At 36.1% G+C, this 25,194-nt stretch overlaps 1 pseudogene; it reads left to right on the top strand.

Annotated features, from left to right (window-relative positions):
• The first annotated feature begins 1,725 nt into the window (after positions 1–1,725).
• Positions 1,726–1,839, top strand: LOC122107148 (annotated as a pseudogene).
• Positions 1,840–25,194: the final 23,355 nt, after the last annotated feature.

Below are 25,194 nucleotides of genomic sequence, written 5' to 3'. Positions count from 1 at the left end.
AAAAATTTTAATCGTTTTTTTTCTATCTGTGACTATGACTACCTCATTTTATTTTCAAAACTAGGTATCAGATGAGATTGGAGGATATTAAATATTTGAATCCTTTCATTTATGGTCTATTAAATGCTTCTATTCCCAAAGAGTGTATACTTTGATCGACAGAAAGCAAATGCTTAATTGTGTTAGTTTGCATGCATCAAGTAACTTTACATTGCACATATATACAAACCCATTACAGTTCATAATGCTAAAGGAGACATTAAAGGAAAAGAAGTTAGCCATAGCTCATGTTCAAGGTGATTATTTAATCTGAAGGTATGAATTATAAAACCACATTATTTGAAAACATTAATAATGTTCTTTGTGTTGGTCATAATACTCTATTACATTTAGTATTGTTTCATACTTTAACAAATTATCTGTAAAAAAATTCTGCTCATTTTTTAATTTTTTAATATATTTTTATTGTGAACAAACTGTACAGAGGGGTTATAGTTACCTGAGCAAGGCAATGAGTCCATTTCCTATTGAGCATTATTACCCCTTCCTTTGTTTTCCTCCTACCATCCCTTTCCTCCCTACTTCCCCCATTCCTCCCTCCACTCCTCCAAAGTTGTAAAGTTTGTTTTCAGCATAGGGTCTTGAAAATCTCGCTGTTATAATGGGTTGTCCTATATCCTTTTTTCAGCATTTTGTTATTTCCCTTCCCCTCCACAAATTAGAAAAATGTATATACAAGATGCAGGACGCTATAATCAAATACAGTAACAACAGGGGTTATATCATGGAGAAGAACATACAAAAAAAAAAACAAAAAAATCACATAGTACATTATAAGTACATTAAAAAGAACATCAAGAAAGAAAAAAAAAACACTTGTGTCCCTATCTTGGGGTTCATTTCACTTAACATCAGCTTATATGGTAATATGTGTGTAGCTTTTGACATCTTCTGCTTGTGTTAGACATATAATAGTTATTGTAGATAAGGGAAACCATGGGACCTATGTTTCTTTGGGTCTGACTTACTTCACTTAATATAATTTTTTCCAAGTCTTTCCATTTCCTAACAAATGGGCGGTGTCATTCTTTCTGATGGAGGCTTAGAATTCCATTGTAAATGAACTTTACAACTTTGTGGGGGTGGAGTAGGGGTGGTGAGGGATAGAAAGTATAGGAGAAAAACAGAGGGAATATCAATGCTCAACAAGAAATATATTCATAACCTTACTCATGTAACTGTAATCCTTCTGTTCTATATCTCTACAATAAAATAAACTTTTGAATAAAAGCAAAATCGATGAAATAACATAATAACAAAGGAAAAAATTAAAAGAATCATTTAAAATAAAAAAATTTGAGATTAGTTTGGGAAGTGGGTAGGAGGAAGAGGAAAAAGAGGGAGAGTATAACTGTAATGAATCTAATATGTACACATAATGGAAGTACCAAAATGAAAGTCCTTGTAAAACTAAATGATGCTAATAAAAATGTTGTATGAAACCATCTAGAAAGACACTAAGGCAAAAGAAAATAGAAAGAATAATCTAGAGGTGTAGCTCAGGTGATGAAATCTGCCTAAGTACTTTGGGGCCCTGAATTCAATCCCCAGTTCAATCAAAGGTATTTTTAAAACCTATTTTATCAGATAAAATTTGTCTATTGGTATACCAACTAGACCCAGTAGGATTTTAACAGTTTTATAATTGAAAATAGTAATCTAGGATTGCTTACTTCATCAGCACATATACTAAAATTGGAATGACATAGAGAAGATTAGCATGGATTTGCATCCCTGAGCAAGGATGTCACATGAATTCATGAAGCTCTCTCTCTCTCTCTCTCTCCATATATATATACACACATATATACATATATACGAATATATGTGTGTATATACATACATACATATACATATATATATATATATATATATATATATATATAAAACCATAGCTAAGATGCAGAATCCACCCAGATGCCCCTCAGTGGACAAATGTATCCAAAAATGTGGTATATATACATAGTAGAGTTTTCTATGTCAGAAAGAATGACATTGCACCATTTGTAAGGAAATGGAAAGAATTGGAAACACATATTAAGTGAAGTAAACCACAACCAAAGAAACATAGGTTGCATGTTTTCCTTAATTTGTAGTCATTAGAACATGCCTATAAACCTACAAGTAAACACACTGGATTCTAAAAGACAAAAAATTACAACAGATATGATAAATTATATGGAACGGTAAACATTCACACAGTAAGATCATAGGAGGAAATCCTTAGGAGAAGATGACAAAGGCTCGGGAGCTCAGTGCATATGATCATATGAAATGACTCTTTTTGAAATGAACTCCAAGAAATGGAAACAAAGCATTTTTGTTATTTTCACTTTTTTCCTCTCTTTGGCCACTGTTTTTTATTTCTGTCTTTTATCTTATATGTAAGTTTATCTGTTTAGGGGAGGGTGCATATGAGAAGAGAAATGGTGGAACAAAGGGTGAACGAATGCAGCAGTGATACTGGAAACTACTTTGTTGAAAATGAAAATTGTGGGGAGAGAGAATTCAGGAGGGGAAATTGGGAGAAAATGAGGGAAGAGGTGACACTGTTCAAAAAGAAATGCATTCATTGCCTGACTTAGGTAACTGTAACATCTCTGTACAACACCTGTACAATCATAATAAAAATATTTTTAGAAAGAAACAAAAAAATCCTCAATGGAATTCTATCCTAGAAATTCATAGCAGTTATTTAACTCACTTATGTATCATGAGTTCAAAAAGTTAACAGGTAACACTTTCTTAAGATATTGCTCAAGGTTGTATGAAATTGCTGCTGCATTGTATATAAATCCATTTCTCTCACTCACTCTGGAAATCATACTGTGGTTCAGATGAATAACAAAACAGCACAAAAAATTTTAAATCAGGAGATCATGAAAAATCAGTTATTCCAAACTATGTCTATTACCTATCCAGAGGAAACTTACCATAATACATCACATGACAGAGAAGATTAACCAGGGTGCCATAATACAACCCTTTCACAGATACTTCATGTATCAAATAATATTTTTCTCCTCTCCTTATAAAGTGATGCTTAAAAATGCAAGCTAAGCCAGACTCGGAATGACAAATATTACATATTTCCTCTCATATGTAGAATCTCTTTTATAAAAGAGAGAAAAGACATGAGTGTAGAAGGGGAAACATTTAAAAAGAAAAAGTGAACCATTAGGGTTAATGGAACAGAGATAAATAGGAGAAACAAATATGACCAAAGTACATTCATGTACATGTAAGAAAATGTCATAATTAAACTCATTATTTTGTGCGATTAATACACTGAAATTAAAGATACCTTCAAGTATAAACACGGGAATAAGATCTTTTGCTTTCAGTCAATCTAATTTGGAATTCTTCAAGACAAAGCTTGGTGAAAAGTTTAATAATAAAATGGTTGGATCCCAAATTGTTTCAGCGTTCTATAATTTGTCAAGTAATTTCATGCCCATTACACTTGGTGCCCAGGAATCTCATGCTATATTCCACATTTCTTATTTTAGAAAATGCTAAGAAGATGCTGGGAATATAGAAGACTGTATTTGCTGATAACTTGGTCATTTTTAAAAATAGAGTTCTTATGAAAGCAAGAGAAAAGTCAGAACTCCCAAATCCAGAGAGAATTATCACCAAATCAGGAATTTACCATTAACCTGAGATTCTTCATTCTGATTGGTTAGTTCTGCATCACTACAGTTAATTAACATACAACTACAAATTAGCTTTTGCAGGCAAGGAAATGTCAGTGGGTTTCTTCTTGTCCTCCCAGTAAGGAAAGGACATTAAATCATTATTCTAGGTAATAGTTCCTAATTTGCAGGTAGAAATATTAGCTCCTGCATGCATAAAAAATCACTCTGAGCCTGAAGGTCAGCAGTTACATATTGGATTGTTTTGGTTTCCCGCTGCTCATTTTTGCAACGTATTTTAATGGTTACCATAGTATCTTCCAAAGCGAAGTTATGACCTGAGCTTCATCTTTCCTTTGTGATTTAAACATACGGTCGCTAGGAAACCAGATTGTCAGCTGCATGTCCCTCATGGAAGAGAAGAAGCCCAGAGAGGTTAAGTGGTTCACCAAAGCTCACACAGATAATTGGACTATACATTGGACCTCTCTGATTACAACAAGCCAGAGAGGGAGCTTAATGATCTATTTCTTCTTGCTTATCTAAGTGTCTTCTCCCTCCTCTTATATTTCTCCACTCCATGACATGCAAGGGGTTAGAAGGAAACACATGGCTTCACCAGCAGCCAACACACTCTGTAAATAAGACTGCAATTACTGACTGAGAGTACTAGGGCTCACTATTGCAGTGTTTTATCTGTTCGATGGGCAATTCATTAAAACAGATATCTACAGTGTTAATCACTCTGCCAAACCACCATCTGTTTCCTCCCAGCCTCCTCTCAACCCTAAACCTCCCCCTCTACCTCCTGCCACAATCCCAATCAGGTCTAGTATGGGAATGGACAGCTTGTGAGAGGAATGTCGGGGTCCTGTGCAATAACTCATCTCTGGGCATGACAGAACAAGCTGCTGGGTGCTGTGAAAAAGCCTAGCAGGGCTTGCTGGGCAAAACTGTGGATCTGGAAAGAAGATACTCCCTCTGAGAAAAAACACATGCTCTCTCATCTTTGCATACCCTAATCAAGATTGCCACCAATCCGCGTAGAAATCCAGGAAAGAGTTCACAGCCTAAGAACCAGACGTCTGGATAAAGAGATCTCCATTGCAATACGTTGGAGAGGAATCAAGATCAAAGGTTTTAATTTATTGCTAAGAGCACACATATGAGTTAATGGGTTCCTAGAATGAGTTAGGACCATACTGAGTACTGTATATAAACATTTGAATTTCTAAAATAATCTGGCTGGGCTGTAAAAATCACTCCCCATTCTACAGATAAATCAACTGAATAATACTCTGATTGCTTACTTCAGTCATTAATTCATAAACTCTATAATTAGGTGGTAGAAAATGACAAGGTTGCTTCTTTCCTTGACAGCAAGTCATGTATCTTTAAGGACTCTACCATCCGTCAATCTTCACAATGCCACAGAGCATTAGCAAATGAGCTTCCTTAAGTAACACTTGGACGCCATACACTATGGTTTACAATATTTATTGCTTTGCTTCTTCATTTCAGTCAATGAGGTTTTGTTTTTCTTGTTAACTTTTATTTTCATAAAATAACAAAAACAGAAGCTTAATAAAAAAGTCAACAGAATCTAAGTAAAGTGCATTATTTTAAAAAAATTTCTAAGCAACATTCAGCCATGAATGCCTGCCCCAGACCCAAAAAAGTTGAAAAATCTGTACAACTTGTTGCTCAAGGATCAACACTATCCCTGTCCCCTTTCTTAGCCAGTAGGATCCGCATACACATTTTCATGGCCAAAGATATTAAACCTTCCACATACTGGTTCACAATCTGGTCTTGGTGAGGTCAGATTGGCAGATCACATGCAAGAACATATTTTGCATGGCTTAATGAAAGAGAAACTAAGGAGACACTTGTTAAAATGTTAAGGACTTCACAAGAGCCACATGGGAACACTATGCCAAGCACTGGGACCTTGTGAAAGAGAATTTTCTTCCATTTCACAAACTGTTGCCCTTGAAGCTGACCTTGACTGGAGGCCTACCACAGTCAAGCCTCAGAAATGATCCCAATTTCCTTCTCCTTTGACTGATGGCACTCAGAGTGGAAAGAGTGATAGACTGAGAGTGTACATCCCTGTCCCCTATTTTAGGATGTACCTATAAATGACTCTGTGACCCTGTGCAATCTGTCATTTTATCTCTAGTGCTGAGAACTTTTATGAAACTCTGTGGTTAATGCCAGGTATGCCTGTGTTCCTAAATACTCAAGAAGCAGAAGGAAGAAGAATTGGAGATGAGCCTTGCTGAGTAAGGGAGAGCCGATCTTTAACAAAATTCAAACACAATGAAGTGGGGGCGGGGGGCGGTGTAGTTTGAGTGGTAGAACATGAAGTAAGTGCTAAGCCCTAGATTCAAACTGGTGTACTGACAAACAAAAGAAAACCCCTCAGATTGGTCTTCAGAATCTCTGACATCCTGTTTATGGCTGTGCCATCCTGAAGCTCCTCATCCTTTAAATTAACAGCTCGGTCCTCTGCTCAGCTTCCTACTTCCCTTCCAATATCCCTTTCTGACAGTGTTGCCAGGAGCTCACCAGCCTGTACATCCCCAGTCTACCTTCCCAGTACCTACTTGACACTTGACATTCTTGACACTTCAATAATGAGGTTCCCCTGACTCATATCAGTCTTCCTAGAGATCTCAATGCCCATCTGAGGACATTAAAATATTTTAAACTGTTAGAAGGATAATAAATCCACCCTGTTTACTATCCTTGTATAGTTTGGACCTTCAATGATAAGTAAGGAAAGTAGCAGGATTTTTTTTTCCCCCTCTGGAGGTTCACATTCGATAAAAACATGTTTCTCAGTCTTCTGAAAAACAATAGTCCCTGTATTAGCTAGATAAGAAAAGGCATACTGAAATGGCTTGCTTAAGTATAAGAAAGAGTACAATTACTATTGCAAACCAAAACTCTATGCAAAATGACACTAACAAATTCTCTTTTACTTCCTCTCTAAAAGGAAAGCTAAGTCTTGTGCTTCAATTTTACTCCCTTCCTATAGTCTAGGCTAAATAACACTCTGTTCTTCTTAACCAGCTCTTTCTTGATTGTTTTCCACCCTGCTATGGCTACTGCCAACACTCAACCACCTCTTACTAGGAGCCACAGTAACTTCACTCTTTGTCCTTGGAAACAGACTTCTTTATCAACACAAGTGTCTTCATTTAGCTTGAAATCAATTGTATGTTTTGTATCTGCGATGCCCTCCTGCAAAGAACTCAGATTCTTTTCTATACTAAACTTCTGATTGCTATCCATCTTCTACTTAATAACCCTTGTATTTATCACTTTTCTTTCATTAATTTTCCTTGTGATAAAATATACATAATATTTACCATCTTAACTGGTTTCAATGCAGGGCTTTCTGGTATTCAATATATCAACTATCTTTCTCCACAAATCTTTTCATTTTGTAAAGCGGAATTTGCATACCTTCAATGCAATTACTCCCTGGTTCCTCGTCCTTGCCTCTCCCAACTTCTGGTACTTAGATTTCTACTTTTCATTTGTATGATTTCAACTACTCTAAGTATCTGATAAAAAATGGAATCCTACAGTATCTGTCCTTTTGTGCCTGTCTTATTTTATTTAGTATAATATGTTCATTATTTATCTAAGCTGCACCACATGGTAGAATTCTCTTGGAATGTGTGTCCTACCTTTACTTTTTACACCACCATTTAGTAATGTGCACTTTGATCACTTTAACATTTTAATCCTTCTGAATTATGCTGCTGTGAACAAGAGTGTACAAATAAATTTTTTGTGGGGGAATCTGGTTTTAATTTGAGTGATATACTTTCAAGTGAAACTCCTGGATGATAGAGTAAGTCTGTTTTTAAAAAGTTTATATATAATATTTAGAAATTACAAATAATTATAACCATATATGTTACATTATCTGCAATAGCATTGTATATTATAAATATTATATAAACAGTATAAAATATAAATATTACATTCTATATAAATATACATTATATAATATATAATATGCTGTATATGCATAATAAATTATATGCTGCATTATAATTATATAAATATATTTATCTGTGTATGTATATATGCATATATATATCTCTATATAAAATTCTCTTTCTGTTTGCCATGGCAACTGTGACCCATTACATCTCTGCCAACAATGCACAAAGTTCCAATGGCTTCTCATCCTATTTAACATTTTCCTTTTCCTTTTATGTATGGTAGTCATGATCTTATTAGGTAGGATGCAGCAATTTTACTTTATATTTCCCTAATTATTAGTGATTTTCGAGCATCTTTCCATGTGTTTACTAGATATTTGTATATTTTCTTTGGGAATTGCGTACTCAAGTCCTTGTGCTAGTTTCAAATCAGATTGTTCTTGTATTTGTTTCAGTGTTGATTTTAGGAGTGACTTTTATATTCTCCATAACAGTAAGATATAAGATTTGCAAGTATCTATACTGCTTACAGTGGTGTCTTTCTACTTTGCTGATAGTGTTTTATGTATGACAAAAAATTGTCCATGTTGAGGTTTGAGCAAAGGTCACAAATAATTGTTAGGTAGGAATTCTGCCTTCTTACAGCCATGACATCTTCCCCTTTTAAACTTAGTTATGTTTGGGACAGTATTTTCCATTTTTTGCATGGTACAGAGTCAGCCTTTAATCCTCCTATCTCTGCTTCCACGGTAGCTGGGATTACAGGCACATATGACCCTGTCATCTGTTCTTGACATAGTATTTCACCAACTATTTGCTTGGGCTGGTCTCCAATTATGATCCTCTCTGTTTATGCCATCTGAGTAGCTGTTATTTACAAGCATGAGATGTAGTGCATAGCCTGAACTTTTAAAATTTTATTAGGTATAGTCTAGATTCTCTATTATAACTTTTATACCTCTATATAACATTTTATCTCCATTATATGCTTTTTAGATCACATTCAAGAAGTCACTGACAAAGCCAACTGGTGATGTGACACTTTTGCTCTACACTTCTAAGAGTTTAGGTCTTTTCAGTTGTACATTTTGATTTTTTCAGTTGTGTTTTTTTTCTTGCATGTGGATATCCAATTTCCCCAATCCCACTTGTTGAGAACTGTTCTATCTTCAATAGATACATAGAATTTCTAAATAGTTAACAGTAAACTGATTGGGCCAGTGCAGTTTTTGTTTGGTTGGCAAGATAGATTCCTGATGCTTCCAACTGTACAATGTTCTCATAATATTTTCCCAATCTTTACCACTTCATAAATTCTAATAAAATTATGTATTCACTTGAGGACCTTCTAGTCAGATGAAGGACAATTAATGAGAAGACAATAACAAAAAAGTACATTGGTTACAATTTAAGTAATGTCCCTTGAGTGAATGGCTGGACAACTGTGTGAAAGTGAGCAAGTGAAAACATGAACTCTGACCCATGCAACAATGAGATGTACAAGACGTTATGTCGAAAAACAAACTTTACAACTTTGGCAGGGGGAGATGGGAAGGGATGGGAAGGGGAAACAAAGGAGGAGGCAACAATGCTTGGTAAAAAAATGTACTCCGTACCTTGCCCATGTAATTCTAGCCCCTCTGTACAGTATTTTCACAATAAAAAAAAGAAAACATGAACTCTACATTTCAGCCCAGTTCCTTTCTCTTGGGCTCCTTGTTCATATATCTCAAATTCTGAGTTTATCAAAACCCAAATAAAGTGTCTGTGTCTTTGAGATCATTCCTCTGTCCTGTTAATTTGGGTTAAGTGGTAATTTATCAGAGCCAAGCTTTTAAGTCCATTAAAAGTCTTACATCTTGTCTCAAAGCGAGGAATGCTATAAAACATCAATCCTGACTCTTTGCCCTATACTCAGAGCAAAACAGGTGTGTAGGTCTCCAGACCAGCCTCTGGGACCACTAAATGGCTCTCCACAATGACAGCAAGCTTAATAAGCTGTCCCAAATTCAAGTTCTCTTTAAGAGATACCACATGACAGAGAAACTAATATATATCCTTTATCTCTAAACACTCTCATTTCTCAAGCCTTTGTCATACTTTGAAAATACACACACACACACACACACACACACACACACACACACACACACACACACACACACACACACACATACCACTTCTTTAAAACAACAAATTTGACAGGCCAGATGCAGCTCACTAGCCTGGAAAATTTGTTTTAAAAATCTAGATTCCCCTATACCATATGTAAAACTTTAAAAAAAAACAACTCCTGGGGTAAGAACTAAACCTGGTGTGTTTTTAAGAGTCCCCAACATAATTCTGATTTACAGCTAAGGCTTAGAATTTCTGGTAGCCCATTATAGAGTGCAAAGCAATTGAACATCACATAATTTCATTTAGTGTTCACAAAAATAACAAATAATATATCCATTTTAGGAATGGGAACATGAAGACACTTAGAAATGTGATGTTCTGCATAGAATGGGCTTTAACTCTATTGTATTGTAAAGTCAACTCATAGCCCAGGGCCTGTCCACTGTTCATTTTGGAAGCCTGAGAATAGTAGAGAGTAATATAGCATACTATTGAGCTAATTTGGGCAAGCTTATCACCTCTTAGGATGAGAAATACAACACAGCATAACTTAATCAGAATGGAGTCAGGAGAGAACTCACTATCAGGGGCAGTTTCCTTAAAAACTCCCTCAGACCTTGGGACCAAGAAACATAAAAATCTACTCATATCCCACTAAATTACTTGGACATGTTCTGCTTCTTTTTCCTTTGTTTTTATCCATTGGACTTTTGTTCCTCTTTCTTTCCTGCCAGTGGCTGAGGTGGCATCTGTATAAAATGTGCTGCTTTCACTGGAGATAAAGGAGATATGATGGGGTATTCACATATATTCCTAGGTTGTTGGTTTTGAACCACCACTACTGTGCAGATGGCAATGCATCACCTTTTCTTAGGTCCAACAATTATGTCTACCTAATTATGTCCACCTAATAATCAGTTCTTTCTCTACAAAAAGAAATTGCTCTGAGTCCATTGACCAGTGTAGAATTTTTCTGTCCAAACCAGTACATGAAGTTACTCTGCTCCAAAGTTAATTCTTGTGTATAAACATTCTGTCTTACCACTTCTTAATAACTCTTACCTTAATAAGAATAAGCTAACTATATTCCATCTCCTTCTTTCTCTTCTTCATGCTTATGCACTTAAGTCTGAATGAATTTAAGTTTGATCAGACTAATGCCATGCCTGAAAACATTGATTTAAATATTTTTATGCTCAATCCATGGTCATGGTAAAAATGTTACTCATACATTGAATCAAGAAAGGAAATTTGTTCTTTGTAATTTGTTGAACTTACAAATATGGTGACAAAGAATGGGGAAATAATAAAGAGTGTGATTTTTTTGGTCAAGCTAATTTTGAAATAGATGACATTCATGTGCAGTAGAAGGGAGAGACTTTATAAGAATCATTGAAACTTGGCATGAAAACACAGAAGTTGGTACTATATTGGCAGCATTTAAAATCACTAGACTGTAAAATACAATCACATACACACATATGTGTATGTGTACATAAAATGTCTAAGGATTAATCCCTGAGAAATAATCAGGACAATACACAGGATTCAGAAATAGTGTCTAGAAAATAAATGAACAGTAAGATTAGTGGAAAACCAAGAGAATACAATGTTTCAGAATCAAAGAGAAAAAGTGTATTGAGAAGAAAGAGTGATCAACTATGCCCAGGCAAATGAACTAGACAAACTGAAAAATTTGCTATCATAGTTGCCAAAGTGGAGGTCACTGATAAAGTTTAAAAGAAAAAATGCAGTGAATTTTGTTGAATAAAATTTGAATAGAGATATTTAGAAAACAATCTGGTGATAAAGCAAGAAATCAAGAACAGAAAATTCTTCTGCAATGGGCCAAGGATATAGCTTAGTGGTAGAATACTTGCTCTACATCTGTGAAGTCCAAAGCCAGTATTGAGCGCCAAAAAAGGGAAAAAAATAAGTGTTTTGAAGAGTTTAATATTTTTAGAGAAATTTCAAAATGTACTAAAAATAACATAGGGTACAATGTGGAGGACATTTTTTGCTTTTGTTGGTTTGTATTTTTAAAAGAAACTAAACTCAGGTAGAGTGTGTCTTGTATGGTGGCAGGGAATGGAACGCTGGCAATACAGAAGAGCTAGCTTGAGAAACATGGACAGGCTGGATTGAGTGACACTTGCTAACTACTGGCGAGGAAGAAACTAGATGATCGTGAGATTAAGACCAGCCCAGACAACATAGCAATAGCCTGTCATGAAATAAAACTTCCAAGGGGAGGAGGGCTATATGGAACTTAGTTGGAGACCCTGGATTCAATCCCCAGTATTGAAACAAACATAAACAATGACAGATCATTTTCTAATCACTGAAAATAAAAGACTAACGGTAAAGCAAATGTGTTGCCATATTTATGGAGATTGCTTTTTCTTTACATTTTAGAACACATTCGTGATTTTACCCCAGTGACATCCTGTAACCAAACCCATTAAATGACTGTGACATTGACTATCCAATATCTTCAAAGAAATTAAAGATATATTTAGGAGCAGAAACTCAGTCTTCCAATGACTGCATCTATGGTGTTTAGTTCCCTCATATATTCTATAAATAGTTATTGAAATTCAATGGCCCAGAACTCTTTTTGACACTGTAAATAAGTAGTAAATACTCTCATTTCTCATTCATGTTATTTTTTAAATCAAACAATAGTTGATAGGGGCCTAACTGGTATAATTAAAATATCCCATCAGCTCTACAAAACATGAACCATGGGGCTCAGTGGTAGAGCGCTTGCCTTGCATATATGAGGCCCTGGGTTCGATTCCTCAGCACCACATAAGCAGAAAAAAAAGCCAGAAGTGACACTGTGACTCAAGTGGTAGAGCGCTAGCCTTGAGCTGAAAAGCTGAAGGACAGCACCCAGGCCCAGAGTTCAGGCCCATGACCGGACCCACCCCACCCCCGCCAAAAAAAAAAACCATGAACCATTTGCAATAAGATGGAAGCACAATGTTGATGTTTAGTAGCTGGGAAAGATAAATAATTGCTAATAAAATGCCTGAAGGATAATTAGGTCTTGCACATATGAACTAAACTGTAGAGGATGTGAATATACCAAGAGCATTTACACACACAAAAAAAACTCAAAGTCTTAAGCAAATACAGCAAGAGAAATCACCACAATGGGTATCAGTTTATGTCTGAGAAATAGTATCCAATCATATCCCGTAGGGTTATAGACAAAAGGTTAGATTTTTAGATGAAAAATATAAAGAAGAAATTGAGGAAGGTTTATTCTATGGGTCAACTAGGAGTCATCTGTATTGCAAAAAGTTGATCCTGATGACTTGTATGTTATGTAATTATTGTATTAGTATGTATTGATTATTCAAAACAGGAGATTTTATTATATTTCTCTGCATGCATATAACAAACTTTGATCATGCAGCATTCACCTGCGCTATGGTATTTTCTTTTTCTTCCCCCCACCCTTCCCTTTTTCTCTTTTCTCTTCCTTAAACAGACATTTTTTGGTTTCTCTTTATTCCATATGAGAGAAGACATGTGAAACTTGTATTCCTGATTTTGGCTTTTTTGTGTTTTTTTGTTGTTGTTGTTGTTTAAAATGCCTATTACTTCTGTACATTTTCCTGAAAACAATATAATTTCATTCTTTGTATACATGAATAAAATAATGGTGCAATTATGCTACATTTTCTATATGAAGAATGAATGAAGTTAACAAATGCATGTGTAGGAAAAGTAGTAGGAATATTATTAGAGTTTGAAACCTATGAAATAATGGGAGTGTGGACTAAATTACTACATGGGGAGATAAGGAGGGATGGTAAGTTTTCAGAAAACTAATACATTTAGAGTGATGAGATATAATGGTTGACAACTGTTAAGAAAGCTAATTTTCAGAGTTGATCCTCAATGGATAGGTTAAGGGTGGCAGCTTCACAATGAAGAGAATTTTTTGGAACCACAAAACATTTATTTTAATCCTAGATAACTAAATTATGTGTCAATAGTGAGATTTTTTTCAGGTAAAGATGTCCAATATATTACATCAAATAACTACCAAATGTCAGGCTGGCTTCTGTAAATACAGACATAAATAAAACTAATTGTCTTTCCTAAAAATATCTCATAGTTCAATAACTCAAATACCTCTACTTCATTACAGCTCCTTGCTCATTGTAAATCTGCCACCAGGTTGGAAGGCTCAGCTTCATCCAGGAATGTCAAGAAGAGAAAGAAAATATTCAAAGTTGATGTTTTTTAACAAGGAGACACTCACGACTTAAAAAAAGATCAGAATATGGTGTGAAATATGCTAATAACATTATGCAAATTAGAGTTCACTGTATTAACTACAAGATCAAAGGATAACTGCAAGTAATTCAGTAATGGGCTGTAATTACTCTTCCATCTCAGCACAGGAGATGAGGGTGGTTCACAGATCAAACACTGTTACTAAACACTTTCCTGTTTCATCAGGGTCTCTTCTTTATCATTGTACCCAATGCACCTGAAAAGGTGCCATGAAATTAGGTGTTTGGAGCACCAGATTCAATAGTGGAAAAAAAAGAAAAGCAGTTAATTCTCACTTTCCCATCCATTATCCCTTCCTTACTTCTGTTGTTTCCTTTCTTCCTTCATTTCCTCCTTCCTGCACTCTCTTCCATCACTTGGTAATGTATGACAAAGAAGAGATCTTTCTTACATTATTAGCAAGGAGGATTATAATCACAGATTTGTCAAAATGTTAGCTGTCCTGACTTTTAGTAATGTAACCTCTCCTACCTCATTTCCTTATTTTTATATAAGAATTACAAATTTGCCTAGACCATTTCAGAAAGTGTCAGAAATTGCAAATAAGGGAAATCATGGGACCTAAGTTTCTTTGGGCCTAGCTTACTTCACTTAATATAATTTTTTCCAAGTCTTTCCATTTCCTAACAAACGGGGCAATGTCATTCTTTCTGATGGAGGCATAGTGTGTATATATACCACATTTTCTTGATCCATTCATCTACTGAGGGGCATCTGGGTTGGTTCCATATCTTAGCTATGGTAAATAATGCTGCAATACACATGGTCATGCTGGTAGCTTTAGTGTGGCCTTGTTTGTGATCATTTGGGTAAATGCCCAAAAGTGGGATTGCTGGGTCAGAGGGGAGCTCTATGTGAAGTCTTTTGAGGAACCTCCATACTGCTTTCCAAAGTGGTTAACAAGTTTACACTCCCACCAACAATGCAGTAAGGTTCCCTTCTGTCCACATCCCCTCCAGCATCTGTTGTTATTAGAGTTCCTGATTATAGCCATTCTAACTGGGGTGAGGTGGTATCTCAATGTTGTTTTGATTTGCATTTCTTTTTTTGGGGGGGGGAGCGGTAGTGGGGCCTGAACTCTGGGCCTGGGCACTGTCCCTCAGCTCTTCAGCTAGCACTCTACCACTTGAGCCACAGCGCCACTTCGACTTTTTTTCTTTTTGCTTATGTGGTGCTGAGGAATCGAACCCAGGGCCTGGAGCATGCAAGGCAAGAACTCTACCACTGAGCCACCTTCCCAGCCCGATTCGCATTTCTTTTATAGCTAGGGAGGTTGAGCATTTCTTCATGTGTCTATTGGCTATCCTTCTTTCCTCTTCAGAGAAGTTTCTCTTTAAGACTTTAGCCCACTTATTTATTGGGCAGTTGTTTCTTTGAAGATTTGTTGTAGGGGGATTTAATTTTTTGAGTTCCAAGTATAATTTAGATCTGTTGTAAGGCTAGTGAAGATCTTCTCCCAATCCGTGGGCTTTCTATTAATCTTGCTAGCTATGTCCTTTGCCATGCAGAAGCTCTGTAATTTCATGCAATCCCATATGTCCAACCTTTCTTTGATTTGTTGTGTTTCTGGGTCTAGTATATGTCTGAGCCAAGCAGAAAAGGTCAGATAAGTTGATGTTAGGGAAATGAACCCTAAAATATGTATTCAAATTTTTTTTCTTTCAGGTGATTGTTTCTAACACATTTATAAGATTATTTCTTTGATGCTTTCTATGTCCCTCCCCCTTGGTATAACACCTGCTTTCACTATATTTGCGGTCTGTATAATTTGTGGAGGGGAAGGGAAAAAACAAATCGTTTAAATAGGGATACAGGTGGATCCATTGCAACAATGAGATGTACAACTCGTTATGTGGAAAAACAAACTTTACAACTTTGGTGGGGGGGGGGGGCAGAGGATTGGGTGGGCGGTAGGGGGGGAGGATAGGAAAGGATGGGAAGGAGAAACAAAGGAGGTGGCAACAATGCTTGATAAGAAATGTACTCATTATCTTGCCCATGTAATTGTAACCCCTCTGTACAGTATTTTCACAATTAAAAAAATAAAAATAATTTAAAAAAGAAAGTGTCTGAAATGACTACCTTTTGGTTTAGCTTAAGACAACCTCTTTAGCAATGTTTTACAGAGCGAAGTTGCAAGCATAATGCTAAAGAAATTGTTTTTATATTGAATAATTTGAAAATAATTTAGTTTTGTTTTCCTCCTTGAATGTATCTGTAAACTTTCTTGCAAACAAGAATATTATTCTTTATAGTATAGTATGGACATCAAAATTGAGCAATTAACACATGTCACCCACTATTTAAGCAATAGAACACATTCACTTGCTCTCAGCTGTCATGGTGATATGCTATGTAGAAACATTGTTCAACCCAGGATCATGTGTTACGTTGAGATTCCATGTCTCTGTAGTCTCCTTCAATTTGGAAAAGTTCATCAGTCTTTCTGTGACATTCATAACCTTGATACTTTTGAAAATTGAAGCAAATTGCCTCATAGAATATCCATCAAATTGAATTTGTTTGATCATTCCTCATAATTAAATTCACGTTATGCCTTTTTAGGGACAGACATATGACAGAAATAATTTGTAGTCTTCACTGCATACTAGTGGGAGAGTATACCATTACATTTATGGTGAACCTTTAACTAAGGTGTGACCTGTCAGGATTATCTGTTACCAGCTCATAATTTTTCTTTTGGAGATTAATAATTGTTTTGCAGGGAGATATTTTGAAACAAAATTTCTCTCATTTCCAGACATTTATCAACTGGCTTTAGTGTCTATTGTTTATATTTTAGGTCTGATTTGGTTTTTCTTTATTATGATGATTGAAATGGTGCATTAGTTTTGTTCCATTATTTGTTTGAATTTATTATTTGACATTTCACTTCTAGCCATTTATACATGAAATTTTATTATTATGAAATTCATCAATTTATGTTTTATTTGGCGTTATAATCAACCTATTTCTTTTCTGCTGTTGTTGGCTTATTTTACTATCTTTAAGTAGTTGTACAAAGGACTCGCCATTCACCAAACCAGTTTATGAATACAGTGCATCTTTATCCCTGTCACCCCTTTCAAAATTCTCACCTACCTCTCCCAACCAACGCTTTCCCTTACTTATCTTAATTTTAGGCTATGTATTAATTTTTTTGTCTTTTAACAAAGCCTTTTATGTCTACTATGCACCTTGATCTGTGTAGTCACTTCAAAATCATTATCTCCTTCCAATCCACCTCTACACTAATATTTTTCAATTCTCTGTTATGTGCAATGAATTCTTGCCTGCATACTCCCTCATTTTCTGCTTCATTATTCTATCTCTCTCCCCTTGGAGAGAGATACCTTATTGTGAATACCCTTTTCCTGGTACTTATTTTGTTGTTCTTTTACTTAGTCTTTCTAAATGATTATACCATATGTACTCTCCAGAGTCTATTATACTTCACTTAATTTATTTGTAACCACTTGGGTTCCTTTCAGTGTGTTTACTTCTAGGTTTATAGGCACATTCTAGCTCCCAAAAAATGAGGGAAACCGTGCAACTTGTGTTTCTCTGGCTCGGATTTATTTCACTTAACATAATTTTCCTCAAGTCTTACCATGTCCTTACAAATGGTATAGTATTATCTTTTTCTGATGGATTCCATTTCTTTCCATTGTGTATATATACCACATTTTTTATCCATTCATCCACTGAGGAGCATCTGGGTGGATTCCATATATTGGCTATGGTGGACAATGCTACAATGAACATGGTTGTCTTAGCAGTTTTAGTGTGGCCTTGTTTGTGATCTATTCGATAAGTGCCCAGGAGTGGGATTACTGGGTCATGAGGAAGCTCTAAGTTTAGTCTTTTAAGGAACCTCCATATTGCTTTCTAGAGTGGTTGAACAAGTTGGCATTCTCACCCACAGTGTAATAGAGTTTTGGTTTGGCCACACAGCCACTTTTTTAATGTCTCAATCATTCTGTGAGCCCTGCTTTACCATTCACACAACAAAATGTTCATCTTGGACTTCCATTGTCTCAGATTTACATTCAGTCTTTCCCAGACCCCTGACTCCTTTCAGTAGAGGATGGTATTTTGATATGAAATGCTAGATACTAAGTACTGCTCATTGTATGTTATACTGTTTCCCAAATCCTTACAGCTTTAAGTGTTGCTCCAAAATAGTCTTCCCCAACAAAATCACTCCATGTATTACCTCAGTTACAAAACTATCTTACCCAAAGTCATGTTCCTTGCTAGAAGTACTTCCACATAGAATGACTGACTTTGAAAGGTGGAATATATATTTTGCAAACTGATACCCAAATCCTGTTTTGCCACCTGTTTGCTCAGCTGAGAATTAAAATGAGCCTCCATGTTAGCTTCTTCCCTTCTCTAATACTTTCCTTTCTCTTCTCAATGTTGTTTCTTACTGCAGCCCCTAAGATGTTTCCTATCTTGAAGTATTCTTGCTGGAGAGCACCCCCTAGGAAAGGTGGATAGTTTCTGTGCCTCAATGAACAAACACAGAGAAGGCAGGTTTCTGCTATGCCTTTCTATATATTTATCAATATATATTTATTGTGACTAAGGGAGATAGCAATGTACTCCCAAAGATGGGCATCTCTCTAGAATCTAGTCCGCTGCTAGTTATATGGAAAGGGAGAAGTTACTTTTTAGATAAAATGACTCTGAATAGGCTGACCTCTGAATAAGTAAGTAGTATGATCCTAATGTAATGACAAGTATTCTTAACAATAGAAAATGAGACATAAAAATGAGTCATAAGGATAGAGTACTACAAAAAGATCATTAGGGTACAATGTAAAGACTTGACCCAATTTGGAAGTGGAAGTCCACATGCCATGGAATACAGGTGGCTTCTCGACATTTAAAAACATTATCACTTTTCTTCTTCTTCTCCAAGCCCTACTTATGAGTAATCAAAGTTAAAGCCTTCAAAGGGCTAGAAGACAGATCAAATTTAGGAGAATAACTCAGGTGACCAATCTCAGCCGAGTGCATGTGTCTAGACAGAAGAAGAAGCAATAAATAAGCTGCGTTGGAACTACTAGGACTATTGTGATATGATGGACACTTTAACCAAAGAAATTAGACTATGGTTGAAGCCAAAAGTAGCAAAAAGACAACTTTATTTCCTGAAAATGAAAGAATAAAAATGCTGCCTACCTCAAATTCCATGCAAGAAGTAGGAAGAAAAATATCCCCATATGTCATACTTAAATGGTCTGTGAAGAAAAAAAATACTAAACCCTACTTCCTATCATCATGGGTCAGTTCCTACCAAATACAGCTCTTCTTCTTTATTTCATGTGGTATTTAAGAATAGTAGAGGGGCTGGGAAGGTGGCTCAGTGGTAGAGTGCTTGCCTTGAATGCATGAGTCCCTGGGTTCGATTCCTCAGCACCACATAAGCAAAAACAAAAAGACCAGAAGTGGTACTGTGGCTCAAGTGGTAGAGCACTAGCCTTGAGCTGAAGAGCTGAGGGACAGCACCCAGGCCCAGAGTTCAAGCCCCATGACAGGACACCCCCCCAAAAAAGAATAGTAGATATTTAATAGCTAATTTTTCTTAATTAGTTGTTGGAAAACACTATTGGTTCATTTTTTAAGTTTTTCATCTTATTCTGGCATGAGTGAACATGTTAGCTTAACTCTAAAATCTGCTTCCAATCATAAAATTCTTCAATCCTAAAACCTATTACCCAAGAGTCATTATATGACCTAAAGGATACTTTAAGGAGAAGTTGAGAAAGATGTTGTCCTGAGAACTTTAAGGTTAATTATATTTACATTTGCCCTCAGATATTATACTTCACTTACTTTGTCTTTTTTCAGGTGAAACCTACTTAAATAAGGTTTGATATTTTTTTTACTCAAATTTGTTCATTCACTATTGGCCAAGAATTCTCCACAAGTGTATGTCTTTCCCCCATCTATTTCATCAAAATTCTTGGACTAAAATACAAATCTGAAAATCATTAGGAGGAAGAATGGGTAAGTTGAGATCTATGAAAGTCATCATTCATCAGATAATCGTGTCTGTGTGTGTGTGTGTGTGTGTGTGTGTGTGTGTGTGTGTGTGTGTGTGTGTGTGTGTGTGTGTGTGTGTGTGTGCATGCCTGTACTGGGCCTTGAACTCAAGGCCTCGGCACTCTCTCTGCCTGGGCACTTTTTCTCATTCTTTTCACTTGAGCCATGCTTCCCATTTGTTGTTTTAGTAGTTAATTGAAGATAAAAAGTCTCACAGAATTTTCTGCCCCACCTGGTTTTGAACAGTGATGCTCACATCTCAGCCTCATTATTTGGATTAGAGGCCTGAGCCATTAGTGCCTAGCCATAATTTTTAAGGACCTATTTCAATAATTCCTTTGCCTTTGACATGATGCCCTTTAACATACCCTATAGTTATTAATATAATTATTGAACCAGTAAATATTTTTAAAGAACATATTTTTGAATAAAGCTCAAAAAACCCAACTAGAGACTCTCAGTGTAATTCTTCACTTGAAATGATCATTATTGTCATCATCATTATTGTCATCATATAAGATAATTTTAACAAGCTGATATTTCTTGCATGTATATAAAACTCTAGCTATAAATAACCCAATTACAGATCATCATCATGTACCAATCTTAAATTTACAGAATATTTCCTCATTACCAGAAATCATCTGCACGTTTCTCTCTTTGTGTCTCTCTCTCTCTGCCTCTGTCTCTGCCTCTGTCTCAGTAGCTCTCTCTCTCTCCCTCTTTCTCTCTCTCTCTTTCTCTCTCTCTCTCTCTCTCTCTCTCTCACACACACACACACACACACAAACACACACAAAATTAAGACACAAAGTATTTGTCTTTCTATACCTGCATATTTTACTCAGTGTAATATCCTTTGGGCTATCCCATGTTGGCATAAAAGGCAAAATTTCTTCCTTTCATTGGTGAATATTAATCTAATCCATTAATGTCTCAATGCACACTGAGATCATTTCCATATCTTAGAAGTTGTCAGTAATGTTTTAATAAATATGAGTGATGATCTTTCTTCAAAATACTGATTATATTTCATTTTGGGTATATATACCCAGATGTAGGATTGCTAGATCTTATGAATAGTTACCTGATACTTTTTTAATATAAAGAAATAAAGCCATTGGGCACCATGGCTTATGCCTGAAATCTTAATTACTTGGGAGGCTGAGATCTGAGGATCATGGGCAGGCCCAGGCAGGAAAGTCCATGAGACTCTTTGTCTCCAATTAACCACCAGAAAACTGGGTGGCACTGTGGTGCAAAGTGTTAAAGTTCTATCCTTGAGTGAAAGAGCTCAGGGACGGTACCCAGACCAGGAGTTCAAGCTCCATGACTGAAAAAAAAACTAAAAAACAAAGACTGGTGTATTTAAGTTTATCAGTCACGATGTAACAAAAGAGAACCCTAGAAACAGGAATAAGACTTCGCTTCATTTCACTGTAGAAATTAATCCTTTACTTCTATACCACAGTGTCTAATGACTCTGAGACCAGAGGGCTTCATCATGAATGGCTTTCATATTAAAGCCCCACAGAAAATCATTACTGTGTTCATGCTTCAATTGTTTTCAGCTTAAATGTGTCATTGAAGGTCAAGCATCTATCTAGTGGATTTCTACTTTATATTTGCATTCATCTCCTAATGCACATAATAACTTGATTTGATTTTCATTCAAGAAATTTTCCAGACATACCATCAATTAAAGATGGTTAAAAGCAGTGGGAATTCTATGAATGCCAAAACTACACAGTGTCCTCAAATGTCAAGGGTTTGTACTTTTGTTAGTCTCTGGATTCTTAGTGTACACTATCTGAGACTGAGAGATAGAGGAACTTCTGTGAGACTCTCATGAGTGCTTGCCTTGTTACCTCCAACACCTACTTGTATTCCTAATCATCGGGTGTCTTTGCAATAATAAATGGCAGAATGGAATGTATCTTACATGCTGAGCATGTTGGTGGGAGCATAAAACCAACCTTTTCTAATGTCAGTCCTGGGCCTTGAACTCGGGGCCTGGGCATTGTCCCTGAACTCATTTTGCTCAAGGCTAGCACTCTACCACACAGAGCCACAGCCCCACTTTCAGTTTTCTGGTGGTTAATTGGAGATAAGAGTCTCATGGACTTTCCTGCTTGGGATATCTTTCAACTGTGGTCTTCAGATCTCAGTCTTCTGAGTAGCTAGGTCTATAGGCATGTACCTACCTAGCCATTATTTTTTCAAGGGAAAATTAATGGCAACAGAGACCAACATTCTTTTATTCAATGACCCAACCACAGACATTAATTATATGGAAGAAACTGAGCTATTGCAATGTAGGCAAACTGAAATCAATCTAATGATTATTCAACTAAAAATATTAATTCAATAAATCCTAACAAATTAATATAATAGATTCATAAGATTTTTTAATGAGTAAATTTCTATATAAGAGCAAGAAAATTTAATCATATGGCCATGGTAACTGAAGAAAATGGTTGAAGGTAAACATGTATGCATTTCCCATGAGTACAACAAATATCTGTGTTGTGATGTCCAGCATTGCTCACATGTGATAGCATTTCTGTCACATGTATTCTGCTTGGGCTTTAATTTGTAAATAGAAGAAAACGTATCTCTATGGCCATTCACATAATGGTAAGTGGATAGCATTTGGTTACAAATTTTTCCTATATGTTTTTTTTGTCAGAAATACTCCCATTTCAAAAATAATTAGTAACTACTATTTATATAATTAGGAAAGACAGATTTATGCTGAAGAAAAGTGCAAGTACAGTCTCCTGATGTAGTATTCATAGACCTTTAGCCATCATGATTCTACTCCAAGGAGTCCAGAGAGAAGGAAAGGAATTGAAAACAGTATATGGGTGCTCCACGTTCTCAAGAAATAAATGAAAAAAAAGACTGTTCCCTGTGAGAATCTGGAACAGGAAAGCTTTGACTTGGTGCTAGAGTAACTTGGCTCTGAGTGTCTGAAACTTTCTGAGCTAGAGAAACAGATCCATTAATTACAGCTAAGGAAGTTTGTCAAGCAAGACAGAGTAGATTATATCAATGACTGTCTCTGGAGCTCAAAATCACCTGATAGGTAATAGATATTAGCAAGAGACCTCTTGCTCACCTGGTCCCTACAAGAGGCAATGCACCTGGGTTCATAGAGCAGATGTATGGTCTGGCATATAATTCCTCTCTCCTCAAATATATCCTTAGAGACATATCAACATATTAGTGAAATATGTCCTTGATTCACATAATCTGAGACAGATCCAAACCTGAGAATATTTTTAAGGTCATTTGGTGATTCTAAACAAGTAGCCAAAACTAAGAACCAATGGTCTTAGAGAAACAATTCTTGCTTTCACCATGGATTACTTTATATAATTCATGTATTTCTCCATACCCCTTTTCCAAATATGCTCACCATTGAATGAAAGTAAAATAAATCTCTGTTTAATATTGTGATACATGAATTACATCCTTTGAATCTATCTGAACCTACTTGTTGAAATTACAAAGAAAAAATAATAAGTTAGGATCATTAGATCCCAGATTTGCATTTTTAAAAGGCTTTTCCATATGGTGTTAGAAAATAAGATTGGATTTGTTCTTGAATCTGTGCCACAGATTATATTCACTCCATTGAAGATGGAAGATGCTTCCAAACAAAGCATTCCTAGCAGCATCTGGTTTAATTAGCTATAACAAAAGCACATCAGAAGATGTTGAATCAGTTTCTCATCCTTCCATGGCAGAGTAGATTGCCTTAGAAACTTTCTGTGCTGACTTTCTGACTTTCTGTGCCAAGTCTCATGAAAAAATTCCATATCATCAACAGTAAAGAATGGTTTGCTATTGATGACTTAGAAGTCCAGTAATGGCATATTTACTGACATCACTTCCCTGTTCCCCTAAGAGTGATTCTGCCCATTCTGCTTCCAGCGATCCCTCTTTCTATGAGTTGATTTCAGCCTCTTGCCAAGAGCAATGGTTTACAATTCCTGGCCTCATTGTTTCTTCTTCCTATATAGATGTCTATATCTGGGTTGGGAATATGCCAAGATCTTCCTAAGAAAGTGTCAAATTCTTAAATGTTGAATATTGCCTCCAAGAGCACAAACACTCTTTTGTGTCGAATATGTCAGATACTTGATGCCAACAAGAATAATTCCTACTTTCCTAGCTCCTGAAGAGAATCACCTAGCAGACATTCTGTTGTGAAGACTTTAAATAGCACATAGTGGAACACAATTTGTTAAATATGTTTTTCTTTGGAAACCAAGAGCACTGGGCTGGGTAGCTGAAGGTGTGGGATTAAGTCTTTAAATCATTCACTTCTCAGGTACATTGCCAGGAGCAAATCACTTCACTTATTGAGCCTTACTTCATAAATCTGCAAGATGTAGGAAGCAAAACTTTTCAAGCATTTCCATTTCTCCTCAAGAAAAGCAAAAGAGGTTCTGAGGTTAATTTGGGAGATGGCAAAAATATTGCATAGAGAAACTATGAAAGCCCAGCGCCGGTGGCTCATGCCTGTAATCCTAGCTACACAGGAGGCTGAGATCTGAGGGTCGTGGTTCACAGCCAGCCCTGGCAAGAAAGTCTGTGAAAATCTTATCTCCAATAAACCACCAGAAAACCAGAAGTGGTGTTGTAGCTCAAGTGGTAGAGCGCTCACCTTGACCTGAAGAGCTGAGGGACAGCGCTCAGGCCCAGAGTTCAAGCCCCACCACTGAAAAGAAAAAAAAAAAAAAAAGAAACTGAAAATATTATGTGAGATAGCATGATTTTATTTGATTCGAGTCAAGGTATAATAGTTAATCAACCCTTAAACAATTACTTTTTCCTACTAAATGGGTTATTTTTCAAGTAAGAATATCCCTGGTCAAAAACTACTGAAATGCTTTCACAAGAGGCAACTTTCAATCCTCCATCAGTCACAGTCACCATTTGGAGGGTACAGGAATTGGAAAGCCTCGTCTGCAAGGGGCAAATGTGTCCCTCTGTACTTCCAGGAGGAATACAGAATATTAGGGTCCAGAACTGACATA

This window comes from Dipodomys spectabilis, unplaced genomic scaffold (genome assembly GCF_019054845.1).
Source record: "Dipodomys spectabilis isolate Male_0828 unplaced genomic scaffold, ASM1905484v1 ptg000046l, whole genome shotgun sequence".
Taxonomy (NCBI): Eukaryota; Metazoa; Chordata; class Mammalia; order Rodentia; family Heteromyidae; genus Dipodomys; species Dipodomys spectabilis.
This window is presented reverse-complemented; position numbering and strand designations above follow the sequence as displayed.